General features: G+C 43.0%; 1 protein-coding gene across 1 annotated transcript in view; it reads left to right on the top strand.

Annotated features, from left to right (window-relative positions):
* Positions 1-13,764, top strand: part of FERMT1 (FERM domain containing kindlin 1) — a 1,173,069-nt gene that overhangs the window by 391,553 nt on the left and 767,752 nt on the right. The window lies entirely within an intron of this gene.

Here is a 13,764-nt window from a genome sequence, read left to right as displayed (position 1 = left end):
CCAAAAAGGTTTAAAAGATTTCTCATTTTAGTAGAAAGTTTTAGAGAAAAATATGCTTTTCCTAAAGCCTGTATCTCTGATTTCAACTAGGATAGTTTCAACATCTTAGAATCTTGGTTTAAGATAAATAATCCAGTCCCTTCTGTGATGCAGTACAATTTGTATGCTTTCAAAGATGATGGCCCAGGATAATATGAAGATTGTGGGCCTTTACTTGCAGTGGTCAGAAATATGAGCTATATTTTTGGTCAGAAATATGAGCTATATTTTATCACTGAATTGAAGTGGTTGCTGCAAAGTGCTTAATTGTAGAGGGGTCTTATAATCACTTCATTTTAAGATGTGCATCCTCAGATCTTAGAGTCATAAGAACACTGCAGAGACTGACTGAGAGAACTTTTTCATTTATTTGTTGGCTCACCTGCTGTTATCCCTGGTCATTTTAATTCATAGTGGTGCTGCACAGAGAAACACTTACTTTTCCCAGTTCTAACTTTTCATGTTTTTTCCACATCACTAGCTCCACCTGATGGCACAGTATGCATACTGACACAGTTGTTATTTTGGATGAGGCTTTCACTAACCAAACTAATAAAATAACCTATATTTCTACATTTGTTGCATCCATTGCTGACACTACTGTTTCCTTGACTGCCATGATAATCAAGCCATCAGAATGCATACATAGAAATAGTAGCAAAATAGAAAGGAGGGATTTGCAGATATGGAAAAAAGGAGAGACAAGACTACCCAAAGGGTTTGAAGAGGGATTCGAAGAGGAGGAAAGTTCGTAGGCAGGAAAATAGTGTGGAAGCAAATTGTGAGGTTATTGATGTTGTGATGAAAAGTAAACTCAAAAGTTCAGGGATGGGGGATTAAACTCATATCAAACTATGTTATATTAGCTTTAGATTATAACCATGTAAATGCGGCACACATTTTTATGTATTTGTACATGTTTATGGAAAACATTACATCTATATTTGATGTTAAATCAATGAAATGTAAAATAAAAATTCTATACAAAAAAGGCTTAACATTACCTTTATCATTCACTGAGCATTTAAGTACTCCCTTAATGTAGATCTCTCCCTGACTAACTGGTCTTTTATTTTCAACATGGCCAGTGATAAAAGTGCTTTGAACTACCTGCTTCATGTAGTACATCCTTTATGTAAAGTAAAAAAGAAAAACAAACTGGCAAAACAACTAAAAATCAAAAAAGACAGGCGGTAGCAAGTATGCAGTCAGGACTGCATACTTGCTACCGCCCGTCTTTTTTGATCTTTATGTAAAGTACTTGTGGGAAAAAAAGAAAGCTTGAGGGATTATCTTACTTGCAGTTTGGAAAGCAATAAAATGTAATACCATGTGGTTTAGGGAAAACTGCTCTCTTATCATAATGACTTTCTTGACTGTAACTGTAAGAAATTGGTGAAAGCATGTAAAACCTCCTCCTTTTGAAATAAATAAAAAAGACTATGTTTTGGTCACCAGAATGATTCTTGAAGTAGGTAAAACTGGAAAGAAGCTCTAACAACAGCACTTTGATCATAATCTTTCATTGATTGTGCAAAGCAAAAATACCATATTAGCCAAGACGTTCAGAAAAAGTTTTCTTCTACTCAGCATGGCCTTTACTGATAGATCTAATTTTTCTTTGCATTTAATTCTAGTTTTGAATGTGTCCCGCCCTTGCATTTTCACAAAGTGTCCATCCAATCTGTCACCAAGTTACTTGAGAAAATTACTTACCATGTCAGACTTGGTGCAGGTGTTTTCCTCCCCACACTTCATCAGGACTGCAAAGAATTTGTCTCTTGGTCTTACTTTAATTGTTAATCTTTTTTTCTATATTTTCAAGCAACTTCTCAAGCATGTAGAATAAAGCTGTAATAATTTCCTTCCCCAAAAGAAGACCACTTGAAAGATATCTTCAGTTATTTACCCATCTTTCCATTTTCTGTCTCTAAAATTCTTGAGTCTTCTATTGCTTCACAGCTGTAGGGGTATCTGTGCTGGTACAGCCCGGTGTGCGATAAGCACCATGAGCTTAGGCCTAATCACAGCATCAGCGTTGCCGTGTTTAATTTCAGAAATGCTGCCTGTCTCAGTGCTAATCCAATGCAACTCTATTGGTACACTGTTGCCTGATATCATTTTTTATTCTCTGTGCATACCCATACTCTACAAATATGATTTCTTGCTTTATAATATGAAGTGTTTTTATGCATTTAGTTGACTCACAGCCATTCCAAGTAATAGACAAATCCTGTCTTCTCCTTTCCACTGTGGAATGCCCACACACTTTTGTTTTTCTCCACTCTTGTTTTAAATACTATGTTGCTCATCCTTGATTACACTAAACTAAACTCCATGCTTTATGCAGATCACACCATTCTTTTAAAGTAGACTGTTGTACTCCACTTATTTCTAACCATCTCAGCTCCGATCACAACAGCAACAATGCTTCATGACTTTCATCAAGCCAGTTTTTGATCAATTACATAAAACCAAAGCCTTATTTGAAGACCATATATGACATGCACTGTCATTTCTTACATCTTTAGTCATGGAGCTGTTAGCAGTGTAGAAATACCTTACAACAGTAGCTGTTGCGCAGTGGATTCAGTTTACAACAGTATAGAAAAAGGTTTAACAGGTGCAACTTTTGTTGAAATGCGCTTTAAGTCAGTACCTCTCAGGGGTTTGTTTTGATGTATACCATTCCAGCAGGACTTTTCAAATGATTTTTGGCAGCAGCCACTCTGATCTTTGCAACGTAAGTGCTCTAGGATCAGCATTGGGCCCTATTTTGTTGTCAGTGTTAATGATCTCCTCAACGACCTTCCAATTCAAAATATTACTTTCTCTGCAGGTGATATTATTTTTAGAACAGGCACATGACATGTTCCCATGCCTTACAAAAAGATTTTTAAAAAGATTTTAATGATCTGTGGAACTCTTAGCTTATATAAAGCTGGAATTTAATTCTCAAAATAAAAGGAAAGAAATGCAGCTTTAATGCTAATTTCTGTCAGAAGTTAGGGGATACTGCATCTATCCAAACAGCTGAGCTTCACAATTTAGCAATCATTCAAGTCCAACAGCAAAAATGCTTAAGTATTTGGCTTGACCCAAATGACACCTTTAAATTTCATGCTGATAATACAGAAAGATTGTGAACATCTGAAGCTTGCCAGTAAATTATCCACCCTGCTAAAACAGAAGCAAGACATCTACAGGTATTAAACTCTTAACCACTAAACAAAAATATGCTGTACCCGACATAACCCTCAGCTTACCTGGTAAGTGCAAAGTGCATTTGTATGGGGCAAGTAGATGTTCTGATTGATCACTGTTACAGTAGCCTAATGTATTAGGGTTATATCCTGTCTAGGTTATAATGAACAAGACAGCTTTTCAAAGCTTAAAGGCACATTCCACATGCTTTAACTGCCAGGATCTTGCTGAGCTCCATGTAAAAGGCAGTTAGAGAGCCAAAAGATTCAGAGCTTTATTGACCCAAGAAGGGAGGCAGTAGTCCTGAAAGACAAAAAAAAAAAATCCCAGGAAATAAAAGTACTGTGAGAGAAACCGTATGCATGCATGGGTATATACAGTCACACCCTGGCAAAAAAAAAAAGAAAGAAAGGGATGCAGGGAGGTTACAGCTACTTCAACAATGGTGTATTAGAGAATCTACTGTTATAGTAAGATTAGATGTCCTTCTCGTTCCTCTGTTGCAGTATTCATAACCTGAGGGATTCCCCACCTAGGTGACCCGACCATCCGGCCAGTATACAAAAGACATTTGCTACTGTTTGGTACGTGCAATGTTGCACATAGCAAGGCAGCCAGTGTAGGCTACAAAGGTGATGTCAGTATGTACCATTCCTCTGCTGCCAGTCCGAATGCCAACTTTTACCATTCTTATGATCACCAGGTGTTTGCTGTTTTCAGTTAAGTGCCCTGATGGGAAAAATCTTTGTTCTTTTTTGTTTCTGCATGTTTTTTGAGGTTAATTTCATCTAGGAAAGGCAAGTGCCTTTGTGAACATCAGATTCCATACAAAGACAATCACGATCAGTATTTGTTTTGCCTAGGGTCCGAGCACGATTACAAGTCTTGCGCGATTTGCCAGGCGTTCATCCCCAAAACACCTCATTGTCGTTTGTAGGCTCTTAATAGTTACCTCGAGAATCAATGGCTTAAAAGGCTAGCTTTTAGTATGTAGGGTAAGCCACCAAAAAAGAAGGTCAAAAAGATCAGGCCTGATCTTTGATTGCCTCTGGATTTGTATTATGTTCTTCGTGTTTCACTGTTGCAGTCATCACATTTGGGTTATCTGCTTTCAGTAGCCCTCAGTCGGCCTGATTAACAAAGTCTTGGGTCCTGCGTCGGTTGCTATCTCATCTTCCATGATGTCAGTTAGTCAGGGGTATAAAGCATACAGCCGATGCCATTACATCAGTCTTTCTTGCCGTGCGGTGCCAAAAGCAGAAGCAGTTCACAAGTGCCGGTCGGCCGACTCCTGAAATTTTCATTTTCGAGTTTCAGAACGGAAGTCTTCAACTAAGCTAAGTACCCCGTTGGGGAAACTTTTTCTTGCTCTAAACCGACGTCAGTAAAAGTTAATAATTGTATTTCTTGTGGAAAGCAAATACCTCATAAAGATTTTCATTCATACTGCATTCCTTGCTTAGGCCCTGACCATGACATACCTCGCTGTCGGTTTTGTGCCTTATTTAAACAACAAACTATTCGTCGTCGGTTTGTTTACACTTCTAAATATTTTGGTACTCAGTTCAATTATCCAGATATGGCTTCAGTAAGCCATCCGACTACCGACATTCTGAAAAAACGCAAAGATAAAGACAGAGACAGACCGTATAGGTCCAAAGCTGCCGATGACGCTTCTCCTAAGCTAGTCGCCAGTTCGCCGGTACTCAGTGAGGTGCTTTCGCGGCCCCTGATACCCGCTACTTCAGATTTGCAGGCCTCTACTGAGACCCATACGGAGTCCGGTATGCCGCGAGATGATTCAACTGTGGAACCTGCGGATGTAACCTTGGCTGGGTCCAGAGCCGCTGTGCAGGCACCGGCTTCTGAGAGTGTATTCAGGCCTACTGACTTGCATATTAAACCAGCACCATCTTCTTCTTCAAGGCCTAAAACTCTATCGATGCCTAGAAAACTGATGCCCAGACCACATGGTCAGGCCTCTATGCCTAAAAAAAAAATGATATGAATGGCTGAAGACCTTATTACTTTAATCAGGGGAAGCCACCCTTCCCCCTCTAAGAGGCCTAGGACTGAGTTTGCTTATAATTCTTCTGATCAGGACTCTGAAATTTCTGTTTCCTCTGATGACCAGGATTTAGCCTTATCTGCCTATGAGGATTCTGATGCAGAGGACTCTATTCCCTCTGCTTCCCCTCCAGAGGATTTCTCTTTTAGTGAAACCTTGCATACTCTTAGGGAGCATTTTCGCTGGGAAAGCCAGGATTACTCTGACTCTAAAAAGAGGCTTAGGGATTTCTTCCTCCTGCCCCAACACAGGCCTTTAGCTATCCCACCTGTACTGGACATTGTTGATGATGCCTTTTTGGAATCTAGTTTGGCCCCTGACTTTTTACCTCCTGCTCCCAGAAAACCTGATAGATATTACAGGGTTCCTGACTCTCACAAGTTCCTTTTTAAAAATCCTACTGCGGATCCTGAGACCATTTCACAGGGACCCAAGGGCATTAAGGCTACTACTGCCAAAAACTCTACCCCCTCTGATAGAGATTCCAGGACGCTGTATAGATGGGGTAAGAAGGTATACGCTTCTGCAATCTTGGCCATTAGGGCCTTAAACTGCCAGTTTCATATATTAAACATCAGCAGCATATTATTGGATTGCTTAAACAGAAAATGATGTTGATTCCTGACTGTGCCGAAAGTAAAGATTTACAGGATTTAATGCATTCTGCTGAACAAGTTGGAAAACATACTTTGCAATGTGGTTTTGATTCACTAGAGGCATCTTGCAGGGCCTGGGTCTGTACTTAGAAGGCATGCTTGGCTTAAGGAGCAATCTTTGTCAGATCATGTTAAAGCTAAATTGATGGATGCTCCCTTAAACCAAGACCGCCTGTTTGGCAACAAAGCAGAAGAAGTACTTAAAAAGATGGAGGAAAAAGCTAAATCTATGCAAACTGTTAAAGATTTCCTGCAAGTACAGCCTCCCAGATTTAGTAGGCATTGGCCCTCAAGAAATTGATCTTTTCCTGCCTCTTCCAGGCCTTCTCAGTCCAGACCCAGAACCAGCAGAACTCCCAGGGTTCAGTCCCAAGGTGCTCACAGGACTAAGCAGTGGGGGGCTCCCACTTCCAAAGCAGGGAGTAGTAAGAGTAGTAAGTGGTAAACTGTCTCAATGGCTTAACTTTAAATATTCCAAGCCCTACACAACAGACTGTTCCTTTAGGGGGAAAGATTGCCCGGCAGGCAAAAAATTGGGAACTCATTACCCAGGACAAATGGGTTTTAAATGTAGTTTCCCAAGGATACAGATTCCACTTTCACTCCTTACCAACCCCAAATGGTTGGCCAGATCTACCCCCAGATCAGTGGGCAGAGGCTCAAAAGCAAATTCTCTCTCTCTTAAGCATCAGGGCTATTCAACATGTTCCAGAAGAGAAAAGGGGACAAGGTTTCTACTCAAGACTTTTCCTGGTGCCTAGAAAAGACAACTCCTGGCGTCCTATCCTGGACCTCTCTATCCTAAACACATTTTTGGTGATCCCAAAATTCACGATGCTATGTTCTCACCAGCCACCAGCTCCTTCCTATGCTGGGCAAGGATGCCTGGTTGGCAACACTGGATTTAAAGGAAGCCTACCTGCACATCCCAATAAGGGAATCTTGCAGAAGTACCTACGCTTCAAAGCAGGTTACATGCACTATCAGTTCTCTGCACTGCCCTTTGGCTTATCTACTGCGCCCAGGGTATTCACAAAGTGCCTAGCTCCAGTCATTGCATTTTGCAGGCAAAGAAATATCCAAATATATCCATAATTGGACTTTTGTGTAATTCAGGCAGAAAGCCAGGACATACTATTGAATCATCTGTCGTTTGTACAGAAATTGCTAACTTCTCTGGGGTACACCATAAACAAAAAGAAATCACATCTTGTACCCTGCCAACAAATTGTATTCTTGGGAGCAAGCTTGAACACAACTTCCCAGATGGCCTTTCTCACGCCAGAAAAACAAGTTCATTTGACAGCCTACTTCAAACTACTGGCCACAAAGATCCAGCTATCTGCAAGGAAAATACTGAAAGCCATGGGGTTCATGGCCTCCTGCATTCTCCTAATTCCATATGCAAGACTGCATATGAGGAAACTACAATGGTATCTAAAAAGCCTGTGGTGTCAACATTCTCAGGATCTAGAAGCAATGATTCCTATCATACCTTGTCTACAGATAGAGTTCCTTTGGTGGGTAGAGGCCTGTCACCAAAACAAGGGACTGACATTCACTCTACCCCTGCCGCCCAAACCGTAACAACAGACACATCAGACTATGCATGGGGGGCCCACTTGGCAGGGAAGTGCATTCAGGGAAAATGGAACCCAAGTCAAATGCACCTGCATATCAATCAAAAAGAAATGTTAGCTGTACAGAATTCTCTGACAGCCTTCAAGGACCACATTCTTCCAGGGCAATTAATGGTAAAGACGGACAACACTACTGTTATGTGATACATAAACAAGCAGGGGGAATCCCACTCATACCCTCTCTGCAGACTAGCCATGGCTGTGTGGAACACAGCCTTGAGCTACCAAGTGCACCTACAGGCTCAATTCCTGCCAGGAAAGCAAAGTACTCTGGCAGACAAACTAAGCAGAAATCTCATGGACCCACATGAGTTGAAACTGGAACCAATGATATTCAGCATGTTGAGAAACAAATGGGGGAGCCCAGATATAGACCTGTTTGCCTCCCCCCAGAACTACCAATTGGAAAAATTCTGCACAAGGATTCCCCAAAAGCAAGCTTGGAAAGTGGATGCCCTGTCCTTCACCTGGAAAAACCTATCAGTTTATGCCTTTCTCCCTCTGCCTCTCCTCTCCAAGGTACTACTAAAGATCAAACAGGACAAACCAAGGATGATACTGATTGCACCAGACTGGCCACACCAACACTGGTACCCCCTTTTGCGCAGTGTGTCACTGCTGGCACCATGGCACCTGCCTCAGACCCCTGCCTTGCTGTCCCAGCAGGAGGGCCAGATTCTGCATCCACAGCTTCAAACCCTGAACCTGGTAGCCTGGCTAATTGCCTGATCTCTCCGTTACCATCCCTCAGTAAGCAAGTGTTGGATGTCATTCTGGAAGCAAGGAGGCCTAGTACTAGAAAATCCTATGCTGAAAAATGGAAAAGATTCTGTTCCTGGAACCAAACTCAGGAGATGGGCACAGCAGCGCCCAATTTACCTCAGATTCTTCAATACTTAACTGAGATATTGCACAAGGGCCTTTCCTTTTCCTCCATTAAAATTCATGCCTCAGCAATTTCAGCTCATTACAACACAGAACCACCCCTCTTCTCTCATCCACTGCTGAAGCAGTTCCTCAGATAGGCCAAAAACTTAAGACCACCCAGGAGAGCCCCTACTCCAGCCTGGGACCTTAACTTTGTATTAGAAAAACTCACTCTACCTCCATTTGAGCCAGCTGCAAATGCCGAGTTGAAATTCCTTTCATGGAAAACAGCCTTACTTTTAGCCATCACTTTAGCAAGAAGGGTGTCTGAATTACAGGCCCTCATGGCAGTGGAGTCTTTCATCATATTTCAAGGGGACAGGGTGTCCCTCAGGATCAATCCCTCCTTCATGTGCAAGGTGGTATCCAGTGTGGCCCTTAATCAGTCCATTCATTTGCCAACCTTCTTTTCAAATCCACAGAACAAAGGGGAACGAATATGGCACTCCTTAGATGTGCACCGACAACTTAGGTTTTATTTGGACAGGACTAAACCTCTCAGGAAATCTGAACAACTGCTGGTTGCATTTGCTGCAGGGGCAGAGGGGAAGGCCATATTAAAGCAAACCATTTCTAAATGGATAGGCCATTGCATTCATTTCTGCTATAAGAACCATGGAAAACCAACCCCGTAGGGGATGAGACCACATTCAACCAGGGCTGCATCTACCTCTACAGCCTTTCTCAGAGGTGTCCCTGCCAGGGACATCCTAAAAGCTGCTACCTGGAGTTCTGTACATACCTTCACCAAGCATTACTATTTATTTTTTTTCTAAATTCAGAGCTGGCTTTGCCACTGAAGTCTTGCAGGGCCTTATAGCTGGTCCTAATGCTATCTAATTTCCTCCTCCCATTCTTAGCTTTGGAAATCTACCCAAATGTGATGACTGCAACAGTGAAACACGAAGAACATAGTACAGATGTTCGTCGTGCATACAGCTGCAGTCATTACAGATAGGTTATCCTGCCATCAGGCGGGTCCTCGGTCGGCCGAATTCCAAAGTCTAGGTCCGGCGTCGGTTGTCGTCGCTTCTTCCCTGATGTTAGTGCGGCAGGGGTATAAAAGAGGCAGCAGACGCCATCTTCTTCAGTCTTTCTTGCCGCGCGGTGCCTGAAGCAGAAGCAGTTCGCAAGTGCCGGTCGGCCAGCTCCTAAGATTTACGAAAATATTTCAGCCGAAGTCTTCTTGAAAGCTAAGTACCCCGTTGGGGAAACTTTTCTTGCCTCAGACCGATGTCAGACAAAGTTAATAATTGCATTTCATGTGGGAAGCAAATACCGCATAAGGATTTCCACTCTTTCTGTATACCTTGCTTAGGCCCAGACCACGATGTCTCGGCCTGCCGATTTTGTGCTACATTCAACAAGCGCACTATTAAGCGCCGGGCGGAGTTCGCCCTTCACTTTTTTGGCAAAAAATTTAATTATATTAGGTCGTCTGATACTCCGACTCCAGTTTTGAGTAAAAGACGCAAAGATAAGGACCGATATACGAGGTCCGCACCGAGTACTGAGACCACGCTAAGGCCGACTACCAGTTCTCCGGTGCTCAGCGAGGCGACTACGCAGCCCCTGAGTACCGATGACACTACATTGCCGGTGTCTTCAGCACCCGAGGTCGCAGGCTCCTCGGTCCCCATTCCTATTGCAGATACCGACGCCACTGTTGGCGGGGAAACTCAGAGTTTAGACAGGCCTGCCATTTCTCAAGGTGTCTTCAGGCCTTCCTCCTTCTCTATTAAAGCTTTCACTAAATCTAAAGCAGCCATGAAAACCAAAAAAACAGGGTCCTCAGACCCCCTCTCAAGGCCCCATGCCTAAAAAACAGATGCTCAAAATGGCTGAGGATTTGATTACTTTTATCAAGGGTTCTCAACCCCCCTCTGACAAAAGGCCCAGATTAGAGGAAGACTACCCTTCCTCAGATCAAGCCTCTATTACCTCAGAACATTCTGAGGACCAGGATTATGCCTATTCTCCTTTCGAAGACTCTGATGCAGAGGAGTCTATTCCCTCGGTCTCCCCCCCTGAGGACTACTCTTTTGGGGAAACCCTACATACATTGAGGGAACGCTTTCACTGGGAAGGCCAAGATTACTCAGATTCCAAGAAAAGGCTCAGGGAATTTCTTTTGCTCCCCCAGCATAGGCCCCTGGCTATCCCTCCTGTTTTAGATATATTGGATGATGTGTACACAGAAGCCAGCCTTAATCCAGATTCTTTGCCTCCAGCTCCTGTTAAACCAGACAGGTATTACCGGGTTCCTGATTCTCACCAGTTCCTATACAAAAGCCATACTGCTGACCCAGAAACTATTTCACAGGGTCCCAAGGGAATTAAGGCCTCTACTGCTAAAAACCCATTACCTTCAGAGAGAGATTCCAGAGCTTTAGAAAGGTGGGGGGAAAAGGTGTACACCTCGGCCACTTTAACCATGAGGGCATTAAACTGTCAGTTCCATATGTTAAAGTATCAACAGTTTTGTTATCTCAGTTGAAAAGCAAAATGACACAACCAGAACAACCAGATTTAAAAGAGTTGCAGAATTTGTTGCATGGTGCAGAGCAAGTGGGTAAGCATACCTTGCAGTGTGGTTTTGATGCTTTAGAGGCCTCATGTAGAGCTGCTGTTACGGGGTCTGTTATACGTAGGCATGCTTGGCTCAAGGAGCAAACCTTACCAGATCATGTCAAAGCTAAATTATTAGATGCACCTCTTCAAAAAGATGTATTGTTTGGTGTTAAAGCTGAGGAGGTACTAAAGAAAATAGAGGAAAAAGCAAAATCAATGCAAACAGTGAAAGATTTCCTGCAGGTACAACCTCCACGTTTCAGCAGAAACTGGCCTTCAAAAAATTGGTCCATTCCAGCCACGGACAGACCTCAAAGGGGCAGATACAGACGCCCAAGAGGTAGAGGGCAACCTCAAGGATCTTTCAGAGCCAGACAGTGGCAAGCACCAACCTCAAGAGGTGGAGAAGATAGATCACAGTCATTTAGAAAACAGACACAATGACTTCCCCCTTTACCTGCCAAGCAAAGCTTTAATGGCAGCACCTTTGGGTGGAAAACTGGCATTATTCTCAAAAAATTGGCATATTGTTACAAAAGATAAATGGATTCTAGACATTATAGACAGAGGCTACAGGTTCCACTTTCACACCCTTCAAAAAATGAGAGGCATGCCAAACTTGCCACAAAATAAGGGCAGAGGCACAAAAACAAATTTCAGCTCTCATGGACATGAAAGCGATTCAAGAGATACCTGCAAAAGAACAAGGTCAAGGGTTTTATTCCAGACTATTCCTGGTACCAAGGAAAGACAAAGATTGGAGACCTATCTTAGACCTATCCATCCTAAACACATATCTACAGGTACCAAAATTCAAGATGCTCACATTACAGCAGCTTCTTCCCATGCTGGGCAAGGAGTCTTGGCTGGTAACATTGGACCTCAAGGAGGCATACCTGCATGTCCCTATCAGACAAAATTGCAGAAGATACCTCAGATTTCTTGCAGGTTCAACCCATTATCAATTCTCTGCATTGCCCTTTGGCTTATCTACTGCGCCCAGAGTGTTTCCGAAATGCCTGGCATCAGTAATCGCCTTCTGCAGACTACAAGGAATACAAATCTACCCATATCTGGACGACTGCCTGATCCAAGCGGACAGCAAGGACATACTACTGCAACACCTGGCGTTTGTAATAAAACTGTTGAACTTCCTGGGATACACAGTCAACAAAAAGAAATCAAAATTAATACCCTCTCAACAAATAATTTTCCTGGGTGCCAGCTTGAATACAACCACCCAGATGGCCTACCTCACGCCAGACAAACAAGGGCAACTGTCTCAATACTTCAGCAAAATGGCAACTTTCACCAGGCTGACTGCAAGGAAAGTCCTGCAGGCTCTGGGATTCATGGCATCTTGCATCCTACTAATCCCATGTGCAAAGCTGCATATGAGGAAACTTCAATGATACCTAAAAAACTTATGGTCTCAACACAGCCACAGCTTGGAAACAATTATGCCACTCATTCCATGCCTTCAAAAGGAATTTCTGTGGTGGGCTCAAGCATGCCAAAGAAACACAGGTCTCCCTTTCTGTGTACCTCAAGCAACTCAAATCATCACAACAGACGCCTCAGATTACGCCTGGGGAGCACACATGACAGATCAGTGCATTCAGGGAAAATGGTCCCAAAAAGAGAAGCACCTACACATCAACCAAAAGGAAATGCTAGCCATGCAAAATGCTATTATGACCTTCAAGGACCTACTGCATCCAGGCCAGCTATTGCTAAGGACAGACAACACCACAGTGATGTGGTACATAAACAAACAGGGGGGAACTCATTCATACCCCCTGTGCAGGCAAGCCATGACCCTATGGAACACAGCACTGGAATTGCAAATTCAACTACAGGCACAATTCCTGCCGGGGAAGGAAAACACACTGGCAGACAACCTAAGCAGAAATATGACAGATTCACACGAATGGAAGTTGCATCCTCAAGTTTTCACAAAGATAACTCAGGCATGGAGACAGCCAGACATAGATCTCTTTGCTACCCACAGAAATTACCAGTTGAAAAAAATTTTGTTCAAGGACCTATCATCCACAGGCCTGGAAAGTCGACGCACTTTCTTTCAATTGGACAACGTTGACAGTCTATGCCTTCCCGCCTCTTCCTCTGCTGCCCAAAGTTCTATTAAAAGCCAGAGCAGAGAGGCCGAAAATTATTCTCATTGCTCCAGACTGGCCAAGACAACACTGGTATCCACTCCTGAAGAGCCTGACACATTCCCCACCATGGATCCTACCTCTAGTCCCTCTTCTGTTGTCCCAGCACAACTGCAAAACCCTTCACAGCCAGCTCAAAACCCTAAATCTAGCTGCATGGAGAATTCCTTGATTTCCCAACAGACCCTCCTCTCCAAGGAGGTGCAGGATGTCATCTTGGAGGCCAGAAGACCTTCTACTAGAAAAGCCTACTCCGCCAAATGGAAACGATTTTGTGCCTGGAATCAAGAAAAGAGCCAGAATCCTTGGGTAATAAATTTACCTCAAATTTTACAGTACCTAGCTGAGCTGTTAAACAGTGGACTTTCCTTCTCCTCCATCAAAATCCACGCTTCAGCCATTTCTGCACAATACAACACAGATCCTCCTTTATTTTCTCATCCTCTCTTAAGGCAGTTCCTCAGAGGGACAAAGAATATAAA

The sequence above is a fragment of the Protopterus annectens genome, chromosome 1.part2, assembly GCF_019279795.1.
Source record: "Protopterus annectens isolate FY-2018-M chromosome 1.part2, PAN1.0, whole genome shotgun sequence".
In the NCBI taxonomy this organism is placed as follows: Eukaryota; Metazoa; Chordata; order Ceratodontiformes; family Protopteridae; genus Protopterus; species Protopterus annectens.
The sequence above is the reverse complement of the archived record's forward strand: the minus strand, read 5'-3'. Positions and strand labels throughout refer to the sequence as shown.